This window comes from Plecotus auritus, assembly GCF_963455305.1.
Source record: "Plecotus auritus genome assembly, chromosome: 3".
Lineage (NCBI taxonomy): Eukaryota > Metazoa > Chordata > Mammalia > Chiroptera > Vespertilionidae > Plecotus > Plecotus auritus.
In genome coordinates, this window is record NC_137772.1 from 130373519 (window position 1) to 130387067 (window position 13549).

Sequence of the window (13549 nt, forward strand, 5' to 3'; positions counted from 1 at the left end):
AGACTCGGTGAAGTAGACTAATTAGTTAACACAAGGAGAGCCTATTTATCAACAAGGGCTATTTGTTTATTAAATGTTCTTCCCTTCAGAAGTAAATCCAGGTAAAAAAGATATCATCAGAGAGGAAAAAGTAAAACAAGAGAAGAAAGAAGTAAAGGGGGTTGAATAAGTATATTATTAAGAGCAAAGGGTCAAGTTATTAAGCAAGAGGAACATGTGATGGACTTGATCTCCATCTGGATGGACTTGCTATCCAGAGTGGATAAAATTGTTGCACTAGGCAGCATGGGAAGCAAAAGCTTAATTATTTAGAAGCACGAAGCTATTTTTGAACTACTCTCTAAAATGACCTAATGTCAGCTCTGATGAAGCCGAAGAAATAAGACTCAATGTCAAATGTTCTCTTTCCCTGAAAAGTTAAGCCTAGATGAAATAAACAGTATGATCTTACAGATTATACTCCTCATACAGCAATTATTTAGCAAACTAATTTTAAAAAAGAGAAATGAAAAAAAGAGTTTTTCCTGATGAAGTAAAGAAAGCCACATTTTCTCTTAATTTTATATGAAAAAACTAAAAGTAAAAACTACACCCTAATATAAATGACTGGTCTGGCTAAGAATGAGTAATTTAGTTAGCCAACCAAAACCCACTGCATTAATAATCTAAACAAATTTAAAAAGTAAATTTTGGGGAAGTAACTATGAATTTTAATCAGAAAGACAAGCAAAATCTTACAAGACTTTAAAAGATCATGTAAGATAAAAGATCTTAGAATACGAATAAATTAGCAGTTTTCAAGTAGAATGAAAAACTTAATTCATGAGGTTATTATAAGCATTTCCTCTTTATACTCCTATAGAACCAGAATATTAATAAGAATAAAGTGCTGGATTCCAAAATGGTGATGGAGTAAGTGCAAGCTACAGTGACATGCTTCCAGGACCAAACTGAAATTACACCTAAACTACAGAAAAACCATCCTGAATAATTAACTGAAGACTAGCTGGAGAGAACCTGAAAACCAAGGAAGAAAAGTGGAGACTACATAGAGACTGGTAAAAAGTGCGGAGGTGCAAAAGGACTGGCTGGGCTCCCACAGATAGCAGCTGAAGTCCTGGAGGGATATCTCAACTATGGGGGGTTCCCACTGAGAACTCTGGGATCTAAACCCCAAGCTGGGCTCCCAAGCCCAGAGCACCAGAACTGAGAAAGGTGCCCACATAACATCTGGCTGTGAAAACAGCAGAGTTGCTGTCTGCCAGGGAGAGAAGGCTAGAAATGCAGGCACCCTCTAAGAGGGCCTTCACACAAAATTTCATGTGCAACCAATCACCTTGGGCTCCAGCAGAGCGAGGGCAGAGTGGACTGGAGTTGGGTGAGCAGAAGTCAGGGTTGGGGACTCTGGGGTTAGACCTTGAAAGGCACACACCCTGGTTTTTTGTACTGAGTCATTCCTTCACGCTGTGGAGGACATCTTTCTCAGACAGACCTTTGCTATCCAGGCAGTTTTTAGAGGAAAGGCTGTTGCCCCACCCTACTAGAAAACCCCTTGCCCACCCTGTGCAGTTTCTAAGGCCCATTAAGAGACTGAGAATAACAATCAGCCTGCAGGCAGAAGCAATTGCCCAACACTGTTGGAAAACCTCTCACTCCACACTGTGGTTGAGAAGATAATCAACACTGAATACAAACAGACTGCTGGCAGAGGCAGGTCTCTGGAGGCTTTGAGTCTTTGCCTGATCTAATTCACAGCCTGAGGCTAGGAAAAGCAAACTTTGGTGCACATCTTTGTCTTTTCCAAAGGCACCCAGTCCCAGCAGAGGAAGTCACACTCTGTGGATTGCTGATAGCTCCAAACAGAGTACTCAAGGCCAGTAAGAAACAGTGTCTGACACTGACCTGCACTAGAAATTGGGAGGTGTAGCAGATCTACCTAGTATACAGACACAAATTCAAACAGGCAGCCAAAATGGGGAGACAAAAAAAACAAGCCCCAAACAAAAAAAAAACAAGAAAATTCTCCAGAAGAAGAGCTAAATGAAATAGAGATAAGAAATCTGAGACAAAGAATTCAGAATAATGATGGCAAAGATGCTCAATAACATGAGAAAAGATATACTAACTATGAAGAATGACATAGCACTAATAAAGAACACAGTGGAAGGAATACATAGCAGGTTAGGGGAATCCAAGGATCATATTAGTGAATTAGAAGACAGGGTAGAAAAAAAATCACTCAATCAGAGAACAAAAAAGAAAAAACAATAAAAAAATAGTTGGACCCAGTGATCCCATGTCTAGGAGTATGTCCTAAGAGACCCAAAACACCAATCAGAAAGAATGTATGCACTCCTATGTTCATAGCAGCATAATTTACAACAGCTAAGATCCAGAAACAGCCCAAGTGCCCATCAGTAGATGAGTGGATGAAAATACTGTGGTAGATTTATATCATGGAATATTATGCAGCTGTAAGAAAGAAGGATCTCTTGCTTTTTGACACAGCATGGAGGGACCTGGAGAGTATTATGCTAAGTGAAATAAGCCAGTCAGAGATAGACAAGTATCACATGATCTCACTCATATGTACGGAATCTAAATAACAAAATAAACTGTTGAACAAAATAGATTCAGAGACACAGAAGCATGTCAAATCTCAGAGGGAAGACGGGGGTGGGTGGGTGGGTGGAAAAAGATCAACCAAAGAACTTATATATATACTAGAGGCCCGATGCACAAAGATTCATGCAAGAATAGGCCTTCCTTCCCCTAGCTGCTGGCACCAGCTTCCCTCTGACACCCAGGACCCAGGCCTTCGCTCTGGCCACCGCCTTCCTCATTCGCTCCGGCCCTACTGCCCTCCTGTAGCTCCCTCTACCCCCCTTCCCCCCCATAACAGGCACCCCAGCCACTTCGCGCCTGCACGCATGCGCTGCCCAGAGGCCCAGAGCGGCCAAGGCAGGGCGGAACGCCTGCATCGTTGCCATGGCGAAGACGCAAGTGTCCTGGCCAGGCTGCTGCCATCTTGGTCATGGAGTGACCATCAATTTGCATATTCCATCTCAATCAGATAAGATATGCATAACCCATGGACACAGACAATAGGTGGTAGAGGCCTGGAGTAGGGTAGGGGTGCGGGCCATAAGGGATCAAAGGGAGAAAAGAGGGGATGTATATAATACTTTCAATAATAAAGATTTTAAATAAATTAGTTCATTAATAAATAAATTAATACTGTTTCCAAGGGGCATATGTTAAAAAGTACATAAATAAATAAATAGATAAATAAATAAATAAAATAAATAAATGGACAATATATTGCAATAAGTTCTGCTCTTAGTCTGAAGATACTAAAGATACCTAAAGTTTAAATATCCCAACAGCAGATGTTTGAAACACAGCACCATGCTAAGAGCTTTCAAAACTGTCCCATCACCATTTCTGTGCAAACAGTCCCTCCTGCCGCCACATTTTTTTTTTTTTTAAGCATACCTACAAAAATAGTAGTGAGTAGATTTTGGTGATAGAGCTTGACATAAATTTCTAGTGACAAAACTGTTCATCTACACTATACTTAATGGTGTATTTTGGTTTGAAGAAAAAGAAAAATCTCTATGGAACTGTTGGGGACTGCCGGACAGGGCTCCCCTGGCTGGGCAGCCTCTACTCCTGCGGAAATCTCTCCTGGAGCGGCCAGCTCTGCCGCAGAGACCGCGCCATCTTGAAGGGGAGAATGGTGGTGATCTGAAGCCCAGCCTTACCTTCAACCGGGGAGACCTCAGATACCTCCCAGGACCCTACAACCACAACCCCCAGGGAAAAGCTGCCTCAGCTGCGAACCCAGGAACACCAAGACTCCAGCCTCTCCGACCGTGGGCGCCTAGAAAGTCTGTCCAGGAGGAGACAAAGCGGCGCAAATATGCAAACAAGCCCTGCACCTTCTCATGGAGCAGATAGAAGGAAAAGCTAAATCGATTACATCCACCCGAATTGGTGAATTAAAAACAGCTGGTAAGGAGGCAATCCATGGACAGAAAGGTCAGATATCGCCTACGGAACGGTGAGATCTGGGATCCAGGCTGGAGGGAGAAACGCGCGTGAAACGCACACAGCGGGCACTGAAGTCCCAGAGGAAGGCTGCGCTCCACAAAATCCACTGCTGTTGGGGTCAGTGTAGCTCTCGAATGCAGAAGGGGGTCCACAGGGCTGCTGGCAGGAGGGGACTACAGAAATTGACCCATAGCAGGGCTGGGACCAGAAAGGCAACCTGAAGTTCTATCAGTACACCAGCTGCGGAGTGCCGGGGGGGGAAAGACGCAAGTCTGCACCCTTCCTGTGGTTTTTCTTCTTCTTCCTCTTTTTAAATCCTTGCTATTGATTGCTAAGTTCAGTACATAGGATCTTCTAATTAAAAAACACTCACCGAGACTGCAGGGGAAAGCTGTTTTTGTGGAACCTAGGGTTCAGAGTGGGGAGAGACGAGCAGAAAACCAGCTCTAGGGCAGTCTATCCCTCCAACCCAGTATTGAGCGCAGCAGGGAAAGCAATCTAAACACTGGGGAGGGAAGGGGCCTTTTAGCACCAGATATCAATACCGAAACACTGCCACCCAGGGGTTGTATCAGAAATTGACTCTTGTGTAAATAGAACTAAACTCAGGCTGAGAAACAAAGAGCTCCCGACTGCTTGAAAACAGGGTTGTGGCTTATAACACAGAGGAGTGGTGGAATGCAGGGAACTTCAATATTGTGCTGTCTACCTGACAGGAAACAGACTGCCAAGCAGAACAGTAGAGGAAGTGAACGACCTTCACTACTTCACATTTTTATTTTTTATCTTTTACTTGAGAAACTAAATTATTTTCTCACTTGATTTTACCTTTTGTATTATATTTTTATTTTTAATTATTATTACTACTACTATTTTATCTTTTTTAAAGTTTTATTTTATTTTTTCTTTATTTTATTGTATTTTGGGATTATTGTTCTACATTCTATTTTCATTTTTCCTTTAGCATTATTTTGCTCTATCTCAATTTTTCCTTTATACCAACACTCTCTTCCTCACTTTCCCCTTTTGTCCTGTTTCTCATACCGTGTTCCTGCTGTAGTTTTTCTCTATCCTTTCTCTTTACTTCCTGTTAACAATTGATCTTACTCATATATCTAATTTCTGCTCCCATGCTCCAGGTCCATACACTATCCAATTTTCTTCTTCTTCCCCTGCCCCCCACTTTTTTCCCACTTTTTCTTTCTATCTGTCTTGGTGTTGTTTGTTTGATTGTTGATTAGTTTGGTTTTTATTGTTTGTTTGTTGTTGTTGTTTTTTCCTTTTCATTTTCTTTTTTCTTTTTTTTTTACTTCTGTTTTTCCTCTCCTCGCTGGTTCTCTTCTTCTACTAATAGCTTAACTAATTCCAATCACAAACTCAGGCCTATCTACTCTCCATTCTCCTTTTCCAATAGTAAATGAATACATAGATAGATAGACTAAAGACGGGGGAAAGTTTTATATATATATGAATTTTCTTGTGTATATATACTTTAATATAATATATATTTTTTCTTTTTTTGTATTTAGTTCTTTACTTTCCTTTTTATACACTCATCCTCTTTCTGCCTCTTCTATACTAAATTGTGGCTATTTCCCCATTCATTAAATTCCTAAACCTTACCTTCTGGAAATAAACTCTGCTTCCTCAGATTCATCTGGGTGTTTGTTGTTGGGGGTTTGTAGTTTACATATTTTGGATTAGTTGTTATTTATAGTTTGCATTCATCTATGGGTATTTGTTGTTTGCATTTTTTTGGATTAGTTGATGTTTCATTGAAATTTTCTCCTCATATACATATATTTTCCCCTCTTATTTTTTCTTCTCTTTCTTTTCTCTCTTACATTTTTTCCTTTTCTCAATATCATTTCTGCACTCTTTTCTATCTCCTAACTATCTTTTCTCTGGTGGTCACCTTTACTTGGAGTTACTAGTATCATGAATACATTTGTGTTTGGTGCCATGTGCGTTGTTGTCTTGTTGTGTTTTATTTTGTGCCTTTAAGTCAACGCAGGACAAAGAGAGCTACATAACCAGACATCCAGAGAGGAACAATCATGGTGAGACAAAGACACAGCCTGCATATGAAAGGAAAGGAGGAATCACCAGAAAAGGGAGTAAACAAAAAGGACTCAAACATTATGTCAGAGAAAGAATTCAGAGCAATGGTCACAAGTTTGCTGAAAAGGATGGAAGACAAATTCAGCAACATGTGTAAGAACCAAGAGGAAATGAAGAAGAACAAAGAATAAATGAAAAATGACATCGCTGCAATAAAGAACTCAACAGAAAGCATCAACAGTAGACTAGAAGAAGCAAAGAACTACATCAGTGAGCTAGAAAACAAGGTAGGAAAAAATACCCAAGTAGAGCACCATCTAGGAAAAAAACTTAAAAAACAGGAGGAGAGCCTAAGGGAACTTTGGGACATCACGAAACAAAACAACATCACATAATAGGGGTCTCAGAAGGAGAAGAAGCTGAGCAAGGCATAGAAACCTGCTTGAAGAAATAATGACAGAAAACTTCCCTGATATAGGGAAGGAAAAACTCACACAAGTCCAAGAAGCTCACAGAGTCCCAAACAAGATGAACCCAAAAAGCCTGAAACAAGACACATTATAATTGAACTGGCAAACACCAACGACAAAGTTAGAATCTTAAAGGCTGCCATAGAGAGACACAAAGTTACCTACAAAGGATCCCCCCTCAGACTAGCGACTGATTTCTCAACAGAAACACATCAGGCCAAAAGGGAATGGAATGAAATATATAAAGTCATGCAAAGGAAGGGTCGGAATCCAAGAATACTGTCAAGGCTATCAATCAAAATTGAGGGTGAAATCAGGAGCTTCACAGACAAAAAAGGACTAAGGGAGTTTATTACCACCAAACCAGCAATGCAAGAAATGGTAAAAGGTCTGCTATAAAAAGAAGAAATATGAAGGGAAGAAGGAACATAGGCATAAAGAATAAAAATGGTGAAAAACAAGTATCTATCAATAACTTTGAATGTAAATGGGTTAAATGACCCAATCAAAAGACATAGGGTAGCTGAGTGAATAAGAAAATATGACCCATATATCTGCTGTCTACAGGAAACCCACCTCAGAACAAAGGACTCACACAGACTGATGGTGAAGGGATGAAAAAAGGTTTTTCAGGCGAATGGAAATGAAAAAAAAAAAAAGCTGGGGTAGCAATATTTATATCTGACAAATTAGACCTCAAAGTGAAGGCCATAACAAGAGATAAGGAAGGACACTTCATAATACTAAAGGGAGCAATCCAACAAGAAGATATACCTCTGGTAAACATATACGCACCCAATACAGGAGCACCCAAATACATAAAAAAAACCTCAGGAGGATATCAAGGGAGAGGTTGACAGCAATACAATCATAGTAGGGGACTTTAATACCCACTAACACCACTGTACAAATCCTCTAAACAAAATATCAGCAAAGAAACATCAATCCTAAATGACTCATGGGATCAGATGGAATTGACATCTACAGAACATTTCACCCCAAAGCCACAGAATATACATTCTTCTCAAGTGCACATGAGTCTTTTTCAAAGGTAGACCACAAATTGGGACACAGGCAAAGTCTCTTCAAATTCAAGAAGATAGAAATCATATCAAGCATCTTCTCAAATCACAATGGCATAAAACTAGAAATCAACTACAATAAAAAATAATGAAAAAAATCAAACACCTGAAGGCTAAATAGCATGCTACTAAACAATGATTGGGTTACCACAGAGATCAAAGAAGAAATAAAAAGCATCATGGCAACAAATGACAATGAAAACACAACAATCCAAATCTATGGGACACAGTGAAAGCAGTCTTGAGAGGGAAGTTCATAGCTCTACAGGCCTATCTCTGAAAAACAAGAAAAAATGGTAATAAATTATCTAACCCAACAGCTCAAAAAGTTAGAAAAAGAGCAACAAGAAGAGCCCAGCGTAAGCAGAAGGAAGGAAATAATAAAGATCAGAGCAGAGATAAACGACATAGAGACCAAAAAAACAATAGAAAAGATCAACAAAACCAAGAGCTGGTTCTTTGAAAGGATAAACAAGATTGATGAACCTCTAGCCAGGCTCACCAAGAAGCAAAGAGAGAGGACCCAAATAAAGAAAATCAGAAATGAAAGAGGTGAAGTAACAACTGATCCCACAGAAATTACAAACCATTATGAAAAAATACTATGAACAACTCTATTCCGACAAAATGGACAACCTACATGAAATGGACATATTCTTAGAAAAATACAAGATCCCAAAACTCAATCAAGAAGAATAAAAAAAACCCTGAATAGGCCAATAACTACTAAAGAAATTGAAGCAGTGATCAAAAATCTTTCAGAAAACAAAAGCCCTGGTCCGGGCGGCTTTACAGGGGAGTTCTACCAAGCATTCAAAGAAGAACTAAAACCATCCTCCTCAAACGATTCCAAAAAATCAAGAGGAAGGCACACTTCCAAGCTCTTTCTATGAAGCCAGCATTACCCTAATCCCAAAACCAGATAAAGACACCACAAAAAATGAGAACTACAGGCCAATATCCTTGATGAACATAGATGATAAAATCTTCAACAAAATTCTAGCAAATCGGATTCAGCATTAGATTAGAAAGATCACACACCATGACCAACTGGGATTTATTCTGGGGATGCAAGGATGGTACAATATCCGCAAATCAGTAAATGTGATACATCACATAAAAAGTCATCCTTCTAAAAAAATCACATAATCATATCAATTGATGCAGAAAAAGCATTTGACAAAATCCAACACTCTTTCTTGATAAAAACTCTCAGCAACGTGGGAATAGAGGGATCATACCTCAACATAATAAAAGCCATATATGACAAACCCACAGCCAACGGGCAAAAACCATTTCTCCTAAGAACAGAAACAAGACTGGGATGCCCACTTTCACCACTCCTGTTCGATATAGTACTGTAAGTGCTAGCCATAGCGATCAGACAAGAAGAAGAAATAAAAGGCATCCAAATTGGAAAAGAAGAAGTAAAACTGTCTTTATTCGCAGATGACATGATACTATACATAGAAAACCCCAAACACTCCATAAAAAAACTATTAGACATAATAAATGAATTTGGCAATGTACCAGGATACAAAATTAACACCCAGAAATCTATGGCCTTTATATACACCAATAATGAACTCACAGAAAGAGAAACGAAAAAAAAAAAACAATTCCATTTACCATTGCACCAGAAAAATTAAGATACCTAGGAATAAACTTAACTAAGGAGGTAAAAGACTTATGCTCGGAAAACTTCAGGACATTGAAAAAAAGAGAGAGAAAGACATAAACAAATGGAAGAACATACCATGTTCATGGATTGGTAGACTCAACATTAAAATGTCCATACTACCCAAAGCAATCTACAGATTCAATGCAATCCCCATTAAAATACCAATGGCATATTTCAAAGATCTAGAACAAACTATCCAAATATTCATCAGAAATAAAAAAGACCTTGAATAGTCACAGCAATCCTGAGAAACAAGAACAAAGTAGGAGGGATCACATTACCAGATATCAAGCTATATTACCAAGCCACAGTTCTCATATCTGCCTGGTACTGGCACAAGAACAGACATATAGACCAATGGAACAGAACAGAGAACCCAGAAATTGACCCAAGCCATTAAGCTCAATTAATATTTGACAAAGGAGGCAAGAGCATACAATGGAGACAAAACAGTCTTTAATAAATGGTGCTGGGAAATTTGGACAGATACATGCAAAAAAATGAAACTAGATCACCAACTTACACCATACACAAAAATAAACTCAAAATGGCTAAAGGACTTGAATGTAAGACGGGAAACCATAGAAATCCTACAAGACTCCATAGGCAGCAAAACAGCAGACATATGTCGTAGCAATATCTTTACAGACACAGCTCCTAGGGCAATGGAGACTAAGGAGAAAATAAACAAATGGGACTACATCAAAATAAAAAGCTTCTGAACACCAAAAGAAAACATCAAAAAATCAACAACAAAGCCCACTGCATAAGAGAACATATTTTGCCAATGATATCAACGATAAGGGTTTAATCTCCAAAATTTACAGAGAACTCATACAACTTAACAAAAGGAAGATAAACGATCCAATAAAAAAATGGTCGAAGGATCTAAGTAGACACTTTTCGAAAGAGGACATACAGAAGGCTCAGAGACATACCAAAACATGCTCAAAGTCACTAATCATCCAAGACATGCAAATCAAAATGACAATGAGATACCATCTCACACCTGTCAGAATGGCTCTCATCAACAAATCAACAAATGACAAGTGCTGGCGAGGATGTGGAGAAAAAGGAACCCTCCTGCACTGCTGGTAGGAATACAGACTGGTGCAGCCACTGTGGAGAACAGTATGGAGTTTCCTCAAAAAACTAAAAATGGAACTCCCATTTGACCCAGTAATCCCACTCCTAGGACTAAATCCCAAGAAACCAGAAACACCAATCAAAAAGGATATATGCACCCTATGTTCATAGCAGCACAATTTACAATAGGTAAGATTTGGAAACAGCCTAAGTGCCCATCAGCAGATAAGTGGATTAAAAAACTATGGTACAACTACACAATGGAATACTATGCCACTATAAAAAAGAAGGAACTTTTACCATTTGCAACAACATGGATGGAACTGGAGACCATTATGCTAAGCGAAATAAGCCAGTTGGAGAAAGATAAATATCACATGATCTCACTCATATATGGGATATAATGACCAAGATAATTTGATGAACAAGTATAGATCAATCTAGAGACAACTGGTGGTGATGGGGGATTAGAGAGCAACCAAAGGACCTGTATGCATACATATTAGCATAACCAATGGACACAGACATGGGGCAGTGGGGGCTTACCTGGGGTAGGAATGGCTGGAGGTGGGCGGTCAATCGGGGAAAAAGGAGACATATGTAAAACTTTAGACAATAAAAAAAAAAATTAAAAATAAATAAAATAAAGTATTTTAAGCTTTGGAAAAAAAAAAAAAAACAATGAAAAATCTCTAATCTGTTCCATGCCTGAACTCTGAGTAGAAGTGACAGTTATCACAGCTTGTCTGAATATGTGTGAGTCAACAAAATGTCATTTGGTAAAATATTGGACTTCAGAAACTGTGAAACACAACAGATTTGGTTTACTTCTGCTCTCAGGCCCACACTCAAGGAAGTAAAGGGTTTGTGCTAAAACCCCTGGGAAGTGCTTCTATACCACGTACAGCCCAGGGCCCTGAGTATATGCTTCACAGTCTAAACCAGGGGTCCTCAAACCACGGCCCGCGGGCCACACGTGGCCTGCCGAGGACATTTATCCGGCTCGCCGGGTGCTGATGCCTGTCTTGCTTAGCAGCCGACTCGTCCCAGGCCCGCAGTGCGCATAGGAATTTGTTCATAGTTTTTTTTTTTAGACTATAGTCTGGCCCTCCAACGGTCTGAGGGACAGTGAACTGGCCCCCTGTTTAAAAAGTTTGAGGACCTTGGATACTTTCTCTTTCAAAAAGTCCACATTCAGCTGTCTTCAAGTTAAATCATGAGGTAGTCATGCCATTATGAGCCTGATATCTGAAAAAAATCTACATAGAACCTCTGATATCCCAAATCCCTTCTATCCATAGAATATCCCTTAGGTTTGAAGGTTCTGAGGCATTCAGCAAATAGAAGGATGACTTATTGGAGCCAAATGTAGATACAGATTAAAGCTAAGATATGGCATGTTACACTTAAGTGTGAGAAAACCATTCCTGTAGTTTATATGCATTACTAGAGGCCCGGTGCAAGAAATTCATGTATGGTGGGTATGTCCCTCAGCCCAGCCTGCACCCTCTCCAATCTGGGACTCCTCAAGGGATGTCCGACTGCCCGTTTAGGCCTGATCACAGTAGGATCGGGCCTAAACGGGCAGTCGAACATCCCTCTCACAATCCAGGACTGCTGACTCCCAACTGCTCACCTGCCTGCCTTCCTGATTGCCCCTAACCGCATCTGCCTGCCAGCCTGATCACCGCCTAACCACTCCCCTGACAGCCTGACTGATGCCTAACTGCCCTCCACTGCAGGCCTGGTCACCCCTAACTGCCCTCCCCTGCAGGCTTGATTGCCCCCAACTGCCCTCCTTTGCAGGCCTGGTCCCTCCCAACTGCCCTCCCCTGTTGGCCTGATCGCTCACAACTGCCCTCCCCTGCTGGCCTGATCCCTCCCAACTGCCCTCCCTTGCTGGCCATCTTGTGGTGGCCATCTTGTGTCCACATGGGGGCAGCCATCTTTGACCACATGGGGGCAGCCATCTTGTGTGTTGGAGTGATGGTCAATCTGCATATTATTCTTTTATTAGATAGGATAGAGGCCTGGTGCATGGGTGGGGGCCAGCTGGTTTGCCCTAAAGGGTGTCCTGGATCAGGGTGGGGGTTCCTTTGGGGCATGGGGTGGCCTGGTCAAGGGGCCTGTGGTGGTTTGCAGGCCGGCAACGCCCCCCAGCAACCCAAGTGGAGTCCCTGGTATCTGGGGTTTATTTATCTTCTACAATTGAAACTTTGTAGCCTTCAGAGGAGGCCTGGGCCAGCCAGGGTGTGCAGGAAGCTTGGCTTCCTCCATCGCCGGGGAAAACAAGCCTCCTGTTCGCTCAGTGGCCCCAGCCATTTTTGTTGGGATATATTTATCTTCTATAATTGAAGCTTTGTAGCCTTCATCGGAGGCCTGGGCCAGCCAGAGTGTGCAGGAAGCTTGGCTTCCTCCATTGCCAGGGAAACCGAAGCCTCCTGTTCGTTCCGTGGGCCACAGCCATTTTTGTTGGGATTTATTTATCTTCTATAATTGAAACTTTGTAGCCTTCAGCGGAGGCCTGGGCCAACCAGGGTGTGCAGGAAGCTTGACTTCCTTCATTGCCGGGGAAACCCAAGCCTCCTGCTAGCTCCGTGGCCGCAGCCATCTTGGTTGGGTTAATTTGCATACTCACTCCTGACTGGCTGGTAAGCGTGGCTTGTGGGTGTAGCAGAGGTACAGTCAATTTGCATATTACTCTTTTATTAGATAGGATTGATTTGCTGCTAGCTTGGAATGAAGTCGTTTAAACATCAGCTAAATTCATTATTTGTGCTATTGAACAGGATAGCCACTAGCCACATGTGGCTACTGAGTATTTAAAATGTGGCTAGTCCAAATTGAGATGTACTGTAAATATACACTAAATTCCGGAGACTTAGCCCCAACAACAAAAAAGTAAAATATTTCATTAATAAGCTTCACATTAATTATGTGTTGAAATGATAACATTTTGGACATATTAGATTAAAAACATTATTAATTATTAATGTCATCAGTTTTCTTTTAGTTTTTTTATGAAGCTACTAAAGAATTCAAAGTTATCTATGTGCTAACATTTCTATTGGACAACACTGCTAGAGCAAGAATACTTTTTACATATGAGATATATC

At 40.6% G+C, this 13549-nt stretch overlaps 1 protein-coding gene across 4 annotated transcripts in view; it reads right to left on the reverse strand.

Annotated features, from left to right (window-relative positions):
• ERC1 (ELKS/RAB6-interacting/CAST family member 1) overlaps window positions 1–13549 on the reverse strand; it is a 512141-nt gene that overhangs the window by 286821 nt on the left and 211771 nt on the right. The window lies entirely within an intron of this gene.